The sequence below is a fragment of the Danio rerio genome, chromosome 10 (assembly GCF_049306965.1).
Source record: "Danio rerio strain Tuebingen ecotype United States chromosome 10, GRCz12tu, whole genome shotgun sequence".
Lineage (NCBI taxonomy): Eukaryota > Metazoa > Chordata > Actinopteri > Cypriniformes > Danionidae > Danio > Danio rerio.
The window spans coordinates 32,656,697-32,675,000 of NC_133185.1; the positions used below are offsets into that span (position 1 = coordinate 32,656,697).

Consider the following 18,304-nt stretch of genomic DNA (forward strand, 5'->3'; position numbering starts at 1 on the left):
AGCTTAAAAAGCAAAACAAGACTGAAATTAAATGTTTCAATGAAATGTGAATTAATCATACTTTTAAAGGGTCATGAAACCCCACAACACATTTTTTTTTTTGGATGTTGACAGATATATATGTGTGGCACATTGACACTATTAGGACACATATATTTCACTATCAAGTGAAAATGTGTTGTTTTTGTAAAAAAAAAAAAAACATTGAACTCCATTGTATTATAAATAAGATTTTATTGTAAGTACATTATAAAATGTTAAATATATATAATCATTGACATGATTAAAGCATTTTTTTCTGCACTTTCAAACCCAACAGGCAACTTTATTAAATGAAATGAGTGTTGTTAACTCAAAATTTACTGAAAGTTAATTCTACTCATTTGAAAAGAGCTTTGAACTCTAAGTAAGTTCACAATACTCATATAGTTTTTTTTACTCAAATAGTTTGTTGCAATTGGTTTTCTCAAACAGTTTGAGTTGCCTTAGCTCAGTGGTTCTTAAACTTTTTTCACCAAGTACCCCCTCAGAAAAAAATTGTCTCTCCAAGTACCACCAAAATGAGCAGTATTGAAATACAATAGCATATAGGCCCAGTAAAAAAGCTACAACTCTGCACAGTTAAAAAAAACGTGACAGATTACCTCAGAAGCATAGGCTATATGTCATATATAGCATATTATATACATCATTTTTGATAAATTTTGAAATATATGTAGCATGTACATGACATATTTCATTCCTTCGTGTACCACTAGAAGGAAGTCCGCGTACCATTAGTGGTACACGTACCACAGTTTGAGAACCACTGCCTTAGCTTATTGGGTTTTACTGTGCTCAAATTGCTTCGTTTACTCAAATGGATTAAGTCCACAGTACTCATTACACTGTAAAACACAACAGTCAACTTTATCAAATGAATTGAGTGTGGTTAAATCAAAATTTACTTAAAGGTTATTCTACTCATTTGAAAAGAGTTTTTAACTCAGTGCTAAAGGTAATGAGTTAATTAAATCCCTCATTTCCTTAACTTAAATAAAGCTCACAGTACTCATATGGATTCGTTTTGTTGTTTTTTTTAACTCAAATGGTTTGTGGCAATTGGTTTCCTCAAATGATTTGAGTTACCTTAACTTATTGGGTTTTACAGTACTCAGTTGGTTTGAGTTCTCTACATTTATTGGGTTTTACTGTGCTCAAATTGCTTCGTTTACTCAAATGGATTAAATTCACAGTACTTACTGTATTAGGATTAGTTTTTTTTTTACTTAAATGGCTTGTTGCAATCGGTTTGAGTTACCTTAACTTATTTAGTTTTACAGTGTTTGTATTTTTGGATATTTTTTAATTAGGAAGTTACCGTGGCAACTTTGATGTAATAAAGATTGCTATATTTACCTTCGGCCCACCCCCCTCATTCAAGTTTGGATTTTGGCCCTTCATAAGAAAAAGTTTGGGCACCCCTGATCTAAACACAGAACTGAAAAACTAAGCAAAAATTAGTTAAGGGCATAAATTGATAAAGTGAGACAAAAGCAACCCTTAAAAGTACATTTTTCAAGTTTCCTTTACAATGACTGAAAAAACAAAGATGTGGAAAGATAAAAAGCCCAAAATCTCCAAAACTGAGAGGCACATGAAAATATGGAACATTTAACGCAACAATTGTCTCAAAGCATAACACGCATTACTTAATTCGTTTTCACGCAATCAGGGCAATATTGTCCTCGCCCCATCATTAAACAAATGCCTCATTTGCACTTTCATTAGCTATAAAGATTTTTCATTCTTTCTGGCACTCGATTGAGAGTCACTGTAACGATTTGCATGCTGTGTATCCATAGTGTTTTTATCGATGTTGTCTGAAATAACAGAGTGAGCTCTTCTATCTGCTTCCCGGGAGAGCAGGGATGAAACAGCTGTCTGCTTGACACCAGATGGGCGGGACTGATTTTGTCATCTCGTTTGTGGGCTTTTAATTACTCAGTAAAACACTCTAAATAGGCTGGTTAAAAAAAAGCAGATGATGAAAGAGAACAAACTCTTCTGTTCTTTTGTCGTTGGTTGAATGTCACTAATGATCATTTTATACATCTTTTTTTGTTCAGTTAATAGGAAAATATATGACTGCCGGTCAAAATAAAAAATGAACAAAGATTAGAAAATGCTTTACAACATTAATATGACAATTGCTTTTATTTGTTTAGAAACAATATGTTGAAAAATAAATAATTTGTGCCTTTTCTTTCGGCTTAGTCCCTTAATTATCAGTGGTCGCCACAGCGTAATGAACCACCAACTATTGCGGCATTTGTTTTACGCAGCGGAAGGCCTTCCAGCTGCAACCTAGTACTGGAAAACACCCATACACTCTCATTCACACATATACACTACAGCTAATTTATTTATTCAATTCACCTCTAGCGCATGTCTTTGGACTGTGCGAGAAACAAGAGCACCCAGAGGAAACCCACGCCAACACGGGGAGAACATGCAAACTCCACAAAGAAATGTCAACTGACCCAGTCAGGACTCAAACCAGTAACCTCTTGCTGTTAGGTGACAGTGATAAAAATAAATGAGCCACCTTGTTGCCTTAAAAATAAAGTATCAGGGCTTTTTTTTTTAATGTATGCTACTGTACAGATAAAGTTGCTAAATAAATTTTAGTTTACATTCAAAAAACTTCTGAATTTTAATAACCCAATGCTCGGTCCAATATGAACAAAACCAAACATTGTTGTAATTCAGTTTTTTATTTTATAAAACCTTGGGTTTGTCCATATCTGACCCAACATTGGGTTAATAATATGCAGACCTTTTTAGAGTGTACAAATATCAGTGTAATCAGTACTTTTAACAATGTAATATAACAAATATCAAGATTTGACTTTATGGGTAATTTTTTTTCACTTTATTCTTTACACTACTGCATAAAATACATTTTACTTCACTTTTACTTTAAATATTCTTAATAAAAAGTACACTGTAAAACTCAAAAAGTTAAGGTAACTCAAACCACTTGAGCAAACTGATTGCAACAAACCATTTAAGTTTAAAAACTGATCCAAATGAGTACTGTGAACTTAATCCATTTGAGTAAACGAAGCAATTTGAGCACAGTAAAACCCAATAAATAAAGAGAACTCAAACCAACTACTATAAAACCTAATAAGTTAAGGCAACTCAAACCGTCGAAACCAACTGCTACAAACTCAAACCGACGAAACCAATTGCTGCAAACCATTTGAGTTAAAAATACTAATCTATACCAGTACAGTGCTCCATTTAAGTTGAGGTAAGGAGGTATTTCATTAACTCATCTTCAACACTTCGACACTAGGTTCAAAACTTAGTTAAAAAAAAGTTGGCTGTTGGGTTTTACAGTGTATGTATATTTCTGGATGTATTGTTTTATCAAGCAATATCAGAAAGTTACAAATCGTCACCTGATATATGGTTCTATCTGACATTTTTTGTCAAAATTGAGTTATTCACAAATTCATATTAAATGTCAACTTATTTACATTATGGGATGTTTTTTATAAGATGTATACATTTTAAGAATTTCTATTTTAAAAACAAATGTTACACACATACTGTTTGTTGCAAAAACTTTAAAGCTCATTATCTCAAAATCATTCAGAATGAAAATAGAACCTTATAATTCCAAGGTGACGAAATATACACTGTAAAAATGATTTGGTGTTGTAACCCAGCATTAGGGTAAAATTTGTACAAACCAAGTGTCATTTAAATTTAATTTAAAACAACAACAGCAAAACAGCAACAACATAGGATTTCGCAATAATGTAATTGAACCAAAGTTGGGTTACAACAATCAAGCTTTTTTTAGAGTATAAGCTATACATTCTAAACCATTTAATACTTCTAAAATAATACATGTGCAATAACTACAAGAAACTCTACAATGACACAAGATTAATATTATTTAATTTAAAATTATAATAGCAACATTTGTTTTGTTTTTTAACACAAAATACTAATAGCCATATGATCTACTCAGAAATAAAAGCAAATATCCTTTCACATATACTGGCATGCTTTGATCTACTGTAAATCTACTTTTCTTTTTTGAAATCAATTTTTCTCTCATTTGAGATGTAAGCACGACTTAGCAAAGACTTATCTGAAGTCAGTTTGGAAGATCACGTTTATGCACACATTCTGTGTCAACATATGTTTATATATAGTGGCAATGTGCTTGCTGTTGGAAAACTTGTTTATTTTTAGCCCGTATTGCAGTCTGAGCTACTGCAGAGCAAGTTATTTCTTCTCCAAACTCTATAGACAAAATGACTTAATGTTCACATGAGTGTGATTTTGTCCATTTTAGCAAAAGGTTTTTATGTTTTTGTAATTTTTTTATTCAATACACACATTTAGTTTCTAATAATTTTATTGCAGCTTTAATCAAGCAAAATACTGATGAAAATGAAAAAACGACCTTGCCAACTTACTAAGGCAAAAAAATCATTTCTTTTTATTAAACAGATATATCTATTGTGGGCTTTTGAGTTTTTTTTAAGTTGAATATTTTTTTACACAATATTGACCTCTGAACTATACACCACTCATTTCTATATAAAGTAATACACATATTACAAAAACAACAGGTTTTATAAGCTCTACTAATGTCCACAACAAAAGACACAAATCAAAAATAACAACAAACTACTGAAGACAGCAACAAAACAACAAAATAGGATTACAGATTTATGCAACACCAAGTACTAGACATTTTTATCCCTCATAAGATCTGTGGAAAAAAAAGCACAACTACTGGACAATGATTAACCTTCCTAATGTTCAATGTTCATGTATCGAGTGGCTCATATGTTTATACAGTTGAAGTCAGAATTATTACCCCCCTTCGAATTTTTTTTCTTTTTTAAAATATTTCCTAAATGATGTTTAACAGAGCAAGGAAATTTTCACAGTATGTCTGATAATATTTTTCTTATTACTTATTTCTTATTTTTCTTATTACTTTTTTCGGCTAGAATAAAAGTAGTTTTTAATTGTTTAAAGGCCATTTTAAGATCAATTTATTAGCCCCTTTAAGCTGTTTTTTCTCCAATAGTCTACAGAACAAACCATCATTATACAATAACTTGCCTAATTACCCTAACCTGCCTAGGTAACCTAATTAACTTAGATAAGCCTGTAAATGTCTCGTTAAGCTGTACAGAAGTGTCTTGAAAAATATCTAGTCAAATATTATTCAATGTCATCATGGCAAAGATAAAATAAATCAGTTATCAGAAATGAGTTCTTAAAACTATTATGTTTAGAAGTGTGTTAAAAAATCTTCTCTCCGTTAAATAGAAATTGGGGAAAAAAATAAACAGGGGGGGCTAATAATTCAGGGGAGCTAATAAGTCTGCCTTTTAACTGTATACAAAGAACCGGAACTGAAATAAAACTCAACCCCAAAAACAAACCAAAATCCCTATATACAGTAAAATGTAAAATTTCAGTCTTCTAAGAGAAAAAAACTCAAGCAGCTTTAGCTACTGCAAATACAAAAATCCTTTCCTGCAGTTGTTCAACTCAGAATCTTCCAGACACCTATCAAATACGCAGTCTGTACAGCCAAAGTCTCTCTAACGCAGAGAAAACCTGACACAGCAGACAATTAAACCTTCACCACACACACACACACACACAACAGCAGTATTCAAAAGTATTTTTCAAGAACCCAGCTCTCGTAAAAACCTTATTCTGCCCAAAATGGAAACTTCTGTCATCATTCACTCACCCTTGTGTCGTTCAAACCCCAAACTAACCCCTTAAAAAGTGCCATTATGCTTCAAATGCCAGTCATTGCTCTGCACTGACAGTCACACTGTAACTCATGGACCTCTGCCAGCATATTATTACCAACTTTAACAGCCATCTGTGTGTGTCTGACTCTGGGGATGAGCTTTTGATAACTCCGCTGTCATTCGCTGTCGTCTTCTCCACCGTGACAAATACATGTCTATATGTACTGTGTATGGAGAAGGGTGTGGATAAAATCATTCGCTGCTGCAATATTTATTCCTTCGGTTTTCAAATACAGTTTTCAGTGAGCTGACAAATAGCTGTTTATGTGGATCACATTAGCCGTGTGTTCGCTAAAGCGACATGCGACACAAAGGTGCAAAAAGTCCTAGTGTTTGTGTGAAATCAAACGCTCAGGTAAATGAAATGAGACTGTAAGAGCACCTGCCTCATAAAAGCGTGCCAAACTTCTTTGCTTATGTTATTTGTTGCAGTAATCATCAAAATGCCATGACAGATTATTCTCAGCAGAGTTTAAAGTTTACATCACTTTGTCATGATTGATCATAACTGGATGACTGCCTGGGCATTGCTATGAGTTTGAAAGTCTTTTTGAAATTAAAAAATGACAATATATTTTATATATAAAGGCTGTAGACAGACAGAAGAATGAATAGTCATGTGGAACTATGCGTTGACAGATGGACAGATTGAAAGGATAGATAGAAAGATGGGGGAGGAAAAGCAGAACGAATAGATAAATGATAACAATATGAATAATGTACATAGAGCTGAATAGATGGATAGATAATAAAATAAATAAATTATTGAATGGATGGATGGATGGGCCAATGTATGGATTGCTGGATGGATGGATAAACAGATTAGCAACTGTAAAGATGGATCTGCATAAGTACATGCAGCTGAATGGTTTGATAGACTGATACAACAATTGGATGGATGGATGGATGGATGGATGGATGGATGGATGGATGGATGGATGATGGAATGTTAGGCTGATACAACAGTAGGATGGATGGATAGATGGACTGATACAACAACAGGATGGATAGATGCATGGATGGATTGATGAATAGATGGACTGGTACAACAATAGGATAAATGGAAAGATACTAATACAACAATAGGATGGATTGATAGATGGAGAGACTGATACTACAATAGGATGGATTGATGGATGGATGGATAGATAGACTGATGCAACAATAGGAAGGATGGATGGATTGATGGATGGACTGATACAAAAATAGGATGCATGGATGATGGATGGAAAGATTGACTGATACAAGGATGGGATGGGTGGATGGATGGATGGATGGATGGGGTATGGATGGAAAGATAGACTGATACAACATTAGGATGGATGGATGGATGGATGGATAAACTGATACAACAATAGGATGAAGGGATGGATTAATGGAGTGACTGATACAACAATAGTATGCATGGATGATGTTTGGAAAGATAGACTGATACAACGATGGGATGGATGGATGGATGAATGGATGGATGGATGGATGATGGAAAGATAGACTGATATAACAATAGGATTGTTGAATGGATGGATGGATGGATGGATGGAGGGTTGGATGGATGGAGGGATGGATGGAGGGACTGAGACAGCAATAGGATGCATGGATGATAAATGGAAAGATAGACTGATACAACGATGGGATGGGTGGATGGATAGATGGATGGATGGGGTATGGATGAAAATATAGACTGATACAACAATAGGATGGATGGATGGATGGATGGATGGATAGACTGATGCAACAATAGGATGGATGGATGGATTGATGGAGTGACTGATACAATAATAGTTTGCATGGATGATGGCTGGAAAGATAGACTGATACAATGATGGGATGGATGGATGGATGGATGGATGGATGGATGGATGGATGGATGGATTAATGGATAGATGGATGGATGGATGATGGAAAGATAGACTGATACAACAATAGGATTGTTGAATAGATGGAGGGATGGATGGATGGATGGAGGGACTGATACAGCAATAGGATGGATGGATGGGTAGACTGATATAACAGTAGAATGGATGAATGGATGGATAATGGATGGATAAACTGATACAATAATAGGATGGAATGATGGATGGATGGATGGATGGATGGATAGACTGATACAACAACAGGATGGATGAATAGATGGATGATGGATGGATGGACTGATACAACAATAGGATGGATGGATGGATGGATGGATGAATGGATGATGATGAATGGATAGACTGTACAACAATAGGATGAATGGATGGATGGAAAGATAGACTGATACAACAATAGGATGGATGAATAGATGGATGGATAAAAATTGCATCAATAGACAAAAAAATGGAAGGCTGATGTATTAATGGACTGAGAGATGGATAAATATGTGTAATGGATGGATTGATGAATGGATAGATGGATTGATGGATGGATGGATGAGAGGTGTGAAAATATATGTGATGGATGGATGGATGGACAGATGGATGGATTGATAGATATATAAATAGGTGGACGAACAATGAATAACTGACAAATCAAATGGATCGATTGATCAATGAACGGATGAATGAACACATTAACTATATGTATATTCATACATACAGTTGAATGGATGATTAGATGGATAAATAGAATAGAAAGATGGATGGAGATATGTATATATGCATGTGTGATGGATGGATAGGTCACATATGAAATTAACAATGACAACAGTTTAATAGCAAGTTAAACAACAACAACAACAACAACAACAACTTTCTGTAACACATAGCCAATTTAAAGACTGCATTGAAACAATCCTGATGCTACATTTAACCCCTATATCTTGCATCTGGCCATGTTATATCAGAAGACCTTCAGCGTGTTTCCTCTCTAGGAATCCGTGCTGATGGCTGATCTATAAAACCTTTGTTTCATTCACAGCGAGTAAAAGAAGAAAGGTTAAATAGGTAAAACAGCTTCTCAAAAAACAGAGTCAAGGCTGAACGTCCAACTGAGAGGCTGTCATTCAGCGAATCAACCCTGCTCCATTACCTCCCGCTCCCTCTCATCAACACTACAATACGCTTTCACTTCAAATGCCCAGCTTTACCTCACAGGGCTTTAGTAGGAATAAATGGAAGTAGCGCCAGTGTAGGAGTTGTTTTTCTTCCACCGTTTTATGGCAGGAAGTTTGCAACACTCTGCTTCCTGTCGTACATGCTGCCCCGGGCCTGCTGAATGTCCAATAACAGAAGGGCCATTAGCTCAAAGCATGTGTCGAGGGGTGTGCGAAGAACAGAGAACGCAGATGAGCCGCCCAAAACTATTCCTCTTCCCTGGCACTGCGACACTCAGCCATCTGAATACATAATTTACAGAGAGATATGTAAATACTGCTTATTCTCTCAGCCCCCTTCTTGAGAGGGTACACACACACACACACACACACACACGCACATGAAGCAGGCTAATTGTTCCTTTTAAAAGGCAAAATGAGAACAGTATCTCATTGTGCAGGCTACAAGATGGAGAGAAAGAGAGAGAGAGAAATAGAGGGATCTCTCTGGAATAGGAGGCAGGGATATTTTCCAATTATTCAGCCTTTCTCTGCTCTCCCAGAGGGCAAGCTCTGGAGCGCGAGAGAGGCAAAGAGAAAGTCGCACTCGTTTATTAGTATTAGGGGCCTCTTCTGTTTTTCCTCTCAGGCCTGTGGTCCTGACACACACTGGCGGAACACACACATACACACTGAAAAAACGTACAGAACGTACAGGGTGGTAAAGGGGAATAGAAGGGCATTAGGGGGAATTAGGAAAACCACACAGTTGCATTAGGCTGTAAACAGTATGTGGAGTCTTTAAGTCGTGGAGAAAGGGAAGTTGTGCTTGTGACGGGTTATGTAAATCATCAGAGAAGAGACTCTTCCAGTGTAAAGGCATGGTTATTTTACTTAAAAATATCCCCTCATTTAACAATAAAAAGAGCAAAATAAAATGAAAAACAATTGTTTAAGTATATAAATGTAATTTTTGTGAGATAATAATTCATTCATTTTAAAAGGGTATTTTTTTCCTGTATTACTTGGTTTGATATTTATCGTTTAAGGCATCTAATATAAGCTCTACTGTGAATTATTAGAATTTTTTACCCAAAATATTTCCCAAGTGGGGCATAACGGTGGCGCAGTGGGTGGCACAATTGCCTCACAGCAAGAAGCTTGCTGGTTCGAGCCTTGTGTAATGTGTGTGTGTGAATGTGTATGAATCCGTGTGTATGGATGTTTCCCAGAGATGGGTCGCAGCTGGAAGGGCATCCGCTGAGTAAAACATATGCTGGATAAGTTGGTGGTTCATTCCGCTGTGGCGACCCCAGATTAATAAAGAAGCTAAGCTGAAAGGAAAATAAATAAATGAATGAATGTATTTCTCAAGTGATGTTTAACATAGCTACACTGTATACAATTTTCACAGTATTTCCTATAATATTTTTTTCTTTTTCTGGAGAAAGTCTAATTTCTTTCAGCTTGGGTGGAATAAATCTAGTGTAAAGTTTTTGTTCAATAAAAGGGTGTAGATTTGCTCTCAACATTGGTGAGACAGTGTTCAGCATATATAAGTACACCCCTCACAAATTTCTCATTTAAATTATAATTTTTATAGGAATTTATACAATATTATATTTGTGCATATAGATTAGTCAGTACTGAAGCCAAATCTGGAGCTTATCTAACAAGATAACTCATGATTATGGCCAAAAACTTGTGTTAGGGAAGAAAAAAATTAAAGAGAAACAAAGATTTTGTTGAAATTTTGTAGTTTATAATATCCTGTTTCTAAAGACGAACAGTGACTTAAAACATTGTTTTAATGAATATATCTGTTTAATAAATCTGTCTTGTTAAATGCACCAAAATATATGACCTATTCACTGAGAAATGGAAACAAATATTAATTTTCAAAAATGGGGTGTTCTCAGTTATGCTGAGCACTGTACATCCCACATGCATAGAACAGAACAATTTCTCTTTTATGCTTTTTAAAAACATGAATAAACGCTTTAAACACTTATGTAATAATATGAATAACAATTAATGAAACACATTTTACTCTGCAAAAGTCAATTTACGAGATTGGAGAATCTGGCTTTGAGGAGGTATGAATGTAGAGTATAGAGTATAAAATAAAGAGTTTTATCCTGATTATTATTTTTCATAATCACAAAGCCAAAATCAAAACCGAATTTCAAATAATTGCACAGGTTTGGTTAATATTATTATGGTGGACTCCAAGCAAACTTGACTCTTTGAAAACTAGCTACTTATTTCCACGTCTTGTACAGTAAAGGAGGACTGGAAAATGTCCTTGTTTTGGCGCTTCTCACGTCCAAACGTAATTACAGCTGTCATTAACAGCATAAATAGGCTTAGCCAATCACACTGTCCTTATGTGTTTGTGGGAGGAGTTACCTGAGAAGAGAACATGATTTAACTCTTTCTGTCAAGGTTGATAAGGGTTGATAGAGCATTATTTCAGTAATTGCTGAATATTGGTGGGGACACATCCCCTCCATCAATGCCAAATCTACACCCCTGGTTTAATACATTTTAAGTACTATTATTATTACTATTATTATTATTATTATGTATTTTTTATTGGTTACAGAACAAAAGATTTATCTAATAAATTGCCTAATTCAGTTAAGTTGCCTAGTTGAATCTAGTTAAGTCTTAAATTTGTGCCTTCAGATGAATAATAGTATTTTAAAAACCACTGAGAAATGGCAGTTGGGCGGCGCAGTGCTCCGGTTTTCCCTACAAGTTCAAAGACGTGGTATAGGTCAATTGGGTAAGCTAAATTGTACATAGTGTATGTGTGTGAATGAGTGTGTATGGATGTTTCCGCTACTAAACTCAACAAGTACAGCATCCGCTACGAAAAACATATGCTGAATATGTTGGCGGTTCATTCTGCTTTGGCGACCCCAGATTAATAAAGGGACTAAGCTGAAAAGAAAATGAATGAATAAATGGCAGTTGGGAATTTCTTTCTTTTTTTTAATAAAATGAAGCATTACCTAAGTATCTAAGTATTATCTAAGTGTCACAGACACCAAGTTGAATGCCCACCAGACACACTAGAGGGCACTCTACACATCACATCTGCCACTGAACCGGACTACATATTCCATCACGCACTTGAAACACACCAGTTCCAGTTCACCACTGATTGCAATCACACAGCTAAATTTCATGAGGACTGATTGCCAGAACTATAAATACACATCACCTTCAACTTATCTTTGCTCAGTCTTGTACTACTGTTAAAGTGCATTTCCCAGCAGTTTTCTGGCTTTTGGTATTTATCTGTTTCGATTTTTGGACTGCTGCTGACCATTGCCAGCCTTTTTGAATTTAGCTTTTTATCACCCTCATGTAACTGTTTGTTCTTGTTGATCCTGCCTGTCTGACCATCCCTTTACTTGATAAAGCCTGCATTTGGAACTCCATCAACCCAAGCATGATGTAAGTCTGAAGGCACTTTTTGAGCTTTTTTTTCTACTTTTTGATTAAATTCTCATTATACAAATTAAAAATCTTCCAACATCCTCACTCTCAAAGTTTCAGCATCATTATTTGTGATCTGGCAACATGTGATCTGTTTAGTACAATGTAGCGTTGACACTCACACACACAGAACGCATACAATTCAACTTCAGATTAGCCAACACATAAAAGTAGACAGAATACCATCAACATTCACAGTATGCTTTTACCATGCTGTTATCAATTCATCCCATCATCCTTATTAGTTTTTTGAGCCTGCATGAAAGCATCATTCACCGGAGCACTATAATCAGTATTTTTTTTAAATGACAGAAATGTATGTGAATGAAATCCTTCATACATGAAAGAAAAACAAAACTGATATCTGCTCTAGAGAATGTTGAAAATGAATTTTAATATGAATAGTGCTGGTAAATACAGAATGACACTTAAGATATGTTATGACATTAAATGCATGCTCATCTCCTAAGTGTGCAGGATTTATGACTGATTGTTATGTCTGAAGTCATGTGACCGTATTGAATATAGCTCTGCATGTTGGCATGCCTGAAGGTTATTGCATTACCTCAATGAGTCAAATGGATTCTGGACAGAGAGGAAGCCATACATTAAACCAGCGCTGCACAATACATTGTTTCAGCATCGATATTGGAATGGATAATGCACAATAATCAGGATCTGCAATGTCAAATCAGGATTTTATATACACTGTAAAACCCAAAAAGCTAAGGTAACTCAAATCATTTGAGGAAACCGATTGTGACAAACCATTTAAGTTCAAAAACTAATCCTAGTAAGTACTGTGGACTTGATCCATTTAAGTAAACGAAGCAATTTGAGCACAGTAAATCCCAATAAATGAAGAGAACTCAAACATACTGAGTACTGTAAAACCCAATAAGTTAAGGCAACTCAAATCATTGAGCCATATCACCCTGCAGCCCAAGACCGGTTACTCACTGAAGCTAAGCAGGGCTGAGCCTGGTTAGTACCTGGATGGGAGACCACTAGGGAACACTAGGTTGCTGTTGGAAGTGGTGTTAGTGAGGCCAGCGGGGGGCGCTCAACCCGTGGTCTGTGTGAGTCCTAATGCCCCAGTAAAAGTGTAGGGGACACTATACTGTCAGTGGGCGCCGTCTTTCGGATGAGACGTTAAACCGAGGTCCTGACTCTCTGCGGTCATTAAAAATCCCATGGCACTTCTCGTGAAAGAGCAGGGGTGTAACCCCGGTGTCCTGGCCAAAGTCCCTCTATCGGCCCTTACGATCATGGCCTCCCAATCATCCCCTTCCACTGAATTGGCTCGATCACTGTCTCTCCACTCCACCTATAGCTGGTGTGTGGTGAGCGCACTGGCGCCGTTGTCCTGTGGCTGCCGTCGCATCATCCAAGTGGATGCTGCACACTGGTGGTAGTGTGGAGAGACCCCCCTCATGATTGTGAAGCGCTTTGGGTGTATGGCCATACACAATAAATGCGCTATATAAATACACATTACATTTTACATTACATTACATTTGAGGAAACCGATTGTGACAAACCATTTAAGTTCAAAAACTAATCCTAATAAGTACTGTGGACTTGATCCATTTAAGTAAACGAAGCAATTTGAGCACAGTAAATCCCAATAAATGAAGAGAACTCAAACATACTGAATACTGTAAAACCCAATAAGTTAAGGCAACTCAAATCATTTGAGGAAACCGATTGTGACAAACCATTTAAGTTCAAAAACTAATCCTAATAAGTACTGTGGACTTGATCCATTTAAGTAAACAAAGCAATTTGAGCACAGTAAATCCCAATAAATGAAGAGAACTCAAACATACTGAGTACTGTAAAACCCAATAAGTTAAGGCAACTCAAACCGTTTGAGGAAACTGATTGCTACAAACCCTTTGAGTTAACTTAAGTTAACTTAAAATTATTTAAAAAAAATAAAAACTGCTTTTATTCTAGCCTGAAAAAACAAACAAACAAATAAGACTTTCTCCGGAAGAAAAAATATTATCAGACATACTGTGAAAATTTCCTTTCCCTGTTAAACATAATTTGGGAACTATTAGAATAAGAAAAAAAATTCAATAGGGGCTATTAATTAAAGATTTCAACTGTATATATATATATATATATATATATATATATATATTCAGATTTTTTTTTCTATGGGAATTTTTTTCTCCTGGCTCCTGGGTGTACAGTAGGTCCAGCATTTTTCCTGAACAGAAAACCGAACAGAAAAATATAGGGGGCTGACAAAAAAGCAAAGAAAACTAGAAGAAAATTTCAGAAGGCACTAAGACATTTTTACTGTACAAAAATTCTGTAGGCAAGTCTTTAAAACTACAATTAGTTTTATTTTAAAAACAAAATAATATAACCAAGAGAGAAAAGAAATAAATTATAAATTTAAGTGTCTTTAAAATTATAAATGTTTTTTTGTCCAAAATTGTATCTAATTTTACATTACTTCATTACATATAGACATCACCTATATGCTGTAAACCTGCAGGTCAACTGTTTATATATAATAACTTGTATTTAATTGTAACTTTACCTTAATTTGATTGTAATGCAAAAATGTGCACTGTTTGTAAAAACAATAATTATTGTAAAAAGCGCTATACAAATAAACTTGAATTGAATTGTATTGAACAACATTCTAAATGAACAAAAATATTTTCCTGTAGAACAACGAAAAATCAATCAATCCATCCATCACCCAGTCAATCAATGTATCCATCTATGTGCAAATCAAAGGATATGGAGGACGACATGAAATACTTATGATATTTTCTCTTTTAAAGCAGGAACTGAATTTACCACACTGAAAGCTAGACAATATTATCTGACAGAAACCCATTTTATAACCATCACATTCCTCCCTGAGATAAACCTTAACATCTTGAACATATGTGCTGGACAAAAAAGGTAGTCAATTATTTCTTAGTTTTCTTGCATCTCACCACAGAGAAGAAGAGGCTATATTGTATCATACCTCATCTATAAATAGAGACAGAAATGAAAAACACAGATAGCGAAAAAGCATAAACAAAGCACCTCATAGGGAAGAAGTGACATCCCGATACAAGCCTCATTTCATCAGGTAAATAATTTTCCAGAGAAAAAAAAGATGTGCGTCTGAGTCATCGGCTTGTCAGACCTATTGTCCTTGAGCAATGATGTCTGTAGAACGAAAATAAAAAAATAAATCACACTGAATTGCACTGTCGCTCTGGATGAATTGAGTGGACAGAAATCACAGGTTTTCTCCACTAAACCTTTGACTGAGCTGCAGCTGTGAATTACTTTGATACATGTCATAAATCCACAAGTAGGATGGGGCTTTGCATCTGGTGAAAAAATAGTGAGAGAAGACGGGGCACATTTGAGCCGTAGCTTCCAGCTGAAAGTGCTCTCTATGTGTGCGTCGAGGAGGAGTTCAGGAAGAGTCAGAGAATTACAGGCTATCATGGCCAAGTGGGTGTCAAATTATCCTTTCAGCGCATTTACACCATCACATGTTCCTCTGTGTGAGAGAGAGTGTGTCTGTGTCTGTGTGTGTGTGTGTGTGCGCGCCCTCTAACCCAGCTGCATCTCCAGTGTAATGAGCTTCACTGAAGATAGAGAAGAAAATATGAAATATCTCTGTGTGTGTCTAAGTGTGTGTGACAGCAGAACATCAGCATGTCAAGAAGCAACAGTTATCAACATGCATTGTAATGGATGATTTATTAGTATTTTTATGTGCAAATAATAAAGTCAATTCATTCATTCATTCATTTTCTTTTTTTCGGCTTAGTCCCTTCATTAATTAGAGGTCACTACAGCGGAATGAACCACCAACTTAAACAGCACGTTTTTACAAAGTGGATGCCCTTCCAGCCGCAACCCATCTCTGGGAAACATCCACACACACTCATTCACACTAATACACTACAGACAATTTTACCTTATCCAATTAACCTGTACCACATGTCTTTGGACTGTGGGGAAAACCGGAGTACCTAGAGGAAACCAACACAAATGCAGGGAGAACATGCAAACTCCACACAGAAACTGCAACTGACCAGAGCTCAAACCAGAGACCTTCTTCCTGTGAGGCAACAGCACTACCTACTGCGCCACTGCGTCGCCTAAATAAAGTCAATAGTTAATAATAATAAAAGTTAAATACATTAAAAGTTAGTAATTATAACAATGACAAAGAATTATTTTTTATTAATTATTGACTTTTTCATTAGTATTTAATTATTTATTTTTAAATTATTTTGTTATATATAATATTATATTATATTATATTATATTATATTATATTATATTATATTATATTATATTATATTATATTATATTATAATTCATTCATTTTCTTGTCGGCTTAGTCCCTTTATTAATTCGCGGTCGCCACAGCGGAATGAACTGCCAACTTATCCAGAACGTTTTTACGTAGCGGATGCCCTTCCAGCCACATCCCATCTCTGGGAAACACACACACACACTCACACACACAAACACACACACACACACAAACAAGCACACACACACACACACACACACACACACACACACACACACACACACACACACACACACACACACACACAAAAACACACACACAAAAACACACACACACAAACACACACACACACACAAACACACACACACACTCATACACTACGGACAATTTAGCCTACCCAGTTCATCTGTACCGAATGTCTTTGGACTGTGGGGGAACCTGAGCCCCCGGAGGAAACCCAGGGAGAACATGCAAACTTCACACAGAAACGCAGAGGCTCAAACCAGCGACCCAGCGACCTTCTTGTTGTGAGGCAACAGCACTACCTACTGCACCACTGCATCGCCCTATATTATATTATATTATATTATATTATATTATATTATATTATATTATATTATATTATATTATATTATATTATATTATATTATATTATATTATATTATATTTTATTATATTATATTATAGGGCGACACCATGGTGCAGTAGGTGCTGTTTTGATGCTAATAAAGCTGTGTGTATTGACATCATACATGTGTGTTTGTGATTGTGAGAGAGAAAAAGAGTGAGAGAATCATACTTGTTTTGACACATTAACGTCTCTGTGTTCACTGTTGGCTTTCCTTGCATCATGTGTCAGGCTCAGCATCTCCTCAAGTCCGGTCCAACTATAACAGAGCAGGAGCTCGGATCTGAAAAGATGACGCCAATGAAGAACTTCCCAAGAACAAAGAAACAGAATAATGTAGGCTGAAATGCAGGCTGAAACTTAAACTAAAAGACGGCAGTAAACAACACAACATAAAGGTACACCTACAACTGCATGATGACATCTGGACAATGAGGAGTGAAACTGAACTGGGTGTGTGAGTATTACCATATTTCTGATGTTCTGAGGCATTATGCTGACGTCTGAAAACTGCATCTGAGGAAGGAAGAAATAAATAAATAAAAAACAAGCTGTGAATTAAAAGTAAGTTATGCCAACAACTTACAAATGATTCGATCTGAGAGAATCAACATTTAACAACTCTGTGATTGAAATAAGGCCACATGGTGGCTCAGTGGTTAGCACTGTCAACTCACAGCAAAAAATTCGCTGGTTCGAGTCCCGACTGGATCAGTTGGCATTTCTGTGTGGAGTTATTGTCCCTGTGTTGGCGTGGGTTTCCTCTGGGTGTTCCAGTTTCCCCCACAGACAGCCCATAGATATGCAGGTGAATTGAATAATCCAAATAGGCCATAGTGTATATGTGAGAATGGGTGTGTATAATGTAGATATTTCCTTTGGTTGAAGCTGGAAGGGCATCAGCTGTGATAAAATGTGTGCTGGATAAGTTGGCGGTTCATTCTGCTGTGGAGACCCCTGATGAATAAAGGGACTAAGCCTAAAAAAATTAATAATTCAAATGATTTACTGGA

The 18,304-nt window shown here is 35.9% G+C and overlaps 1 protein-coding gene across 5 annotated transcripts in view; it reads right to left on the bottom strand.

Annotated features, from left to right (window-relative positions):
• auts2a (activator of transcription and developmental regulator AUTS2 a) overlaps positions 1–18,304 on the bottom strand; it is a 761,138-nt gene that overhangs the window by 560,426 nt on the left and 182,408 nt on the right. For all 5 annotated transcript variants that reach the window (XM_073914868.1, XM_073914858.1, XM_073914863.1 and 2 more), the window contains 2 exons: positions 17,760–17,807; positions 17,463–17,574 (listed from right to left, as the gene is read on the bottom strand). The gene's annotated coding sequence lies outside the window, so the exon portion shown is untranslated. The remainder of the gene's footprint in view (positions 1–17,462; positions 17,575–17,759; positions 17,808–18,304) is intronic.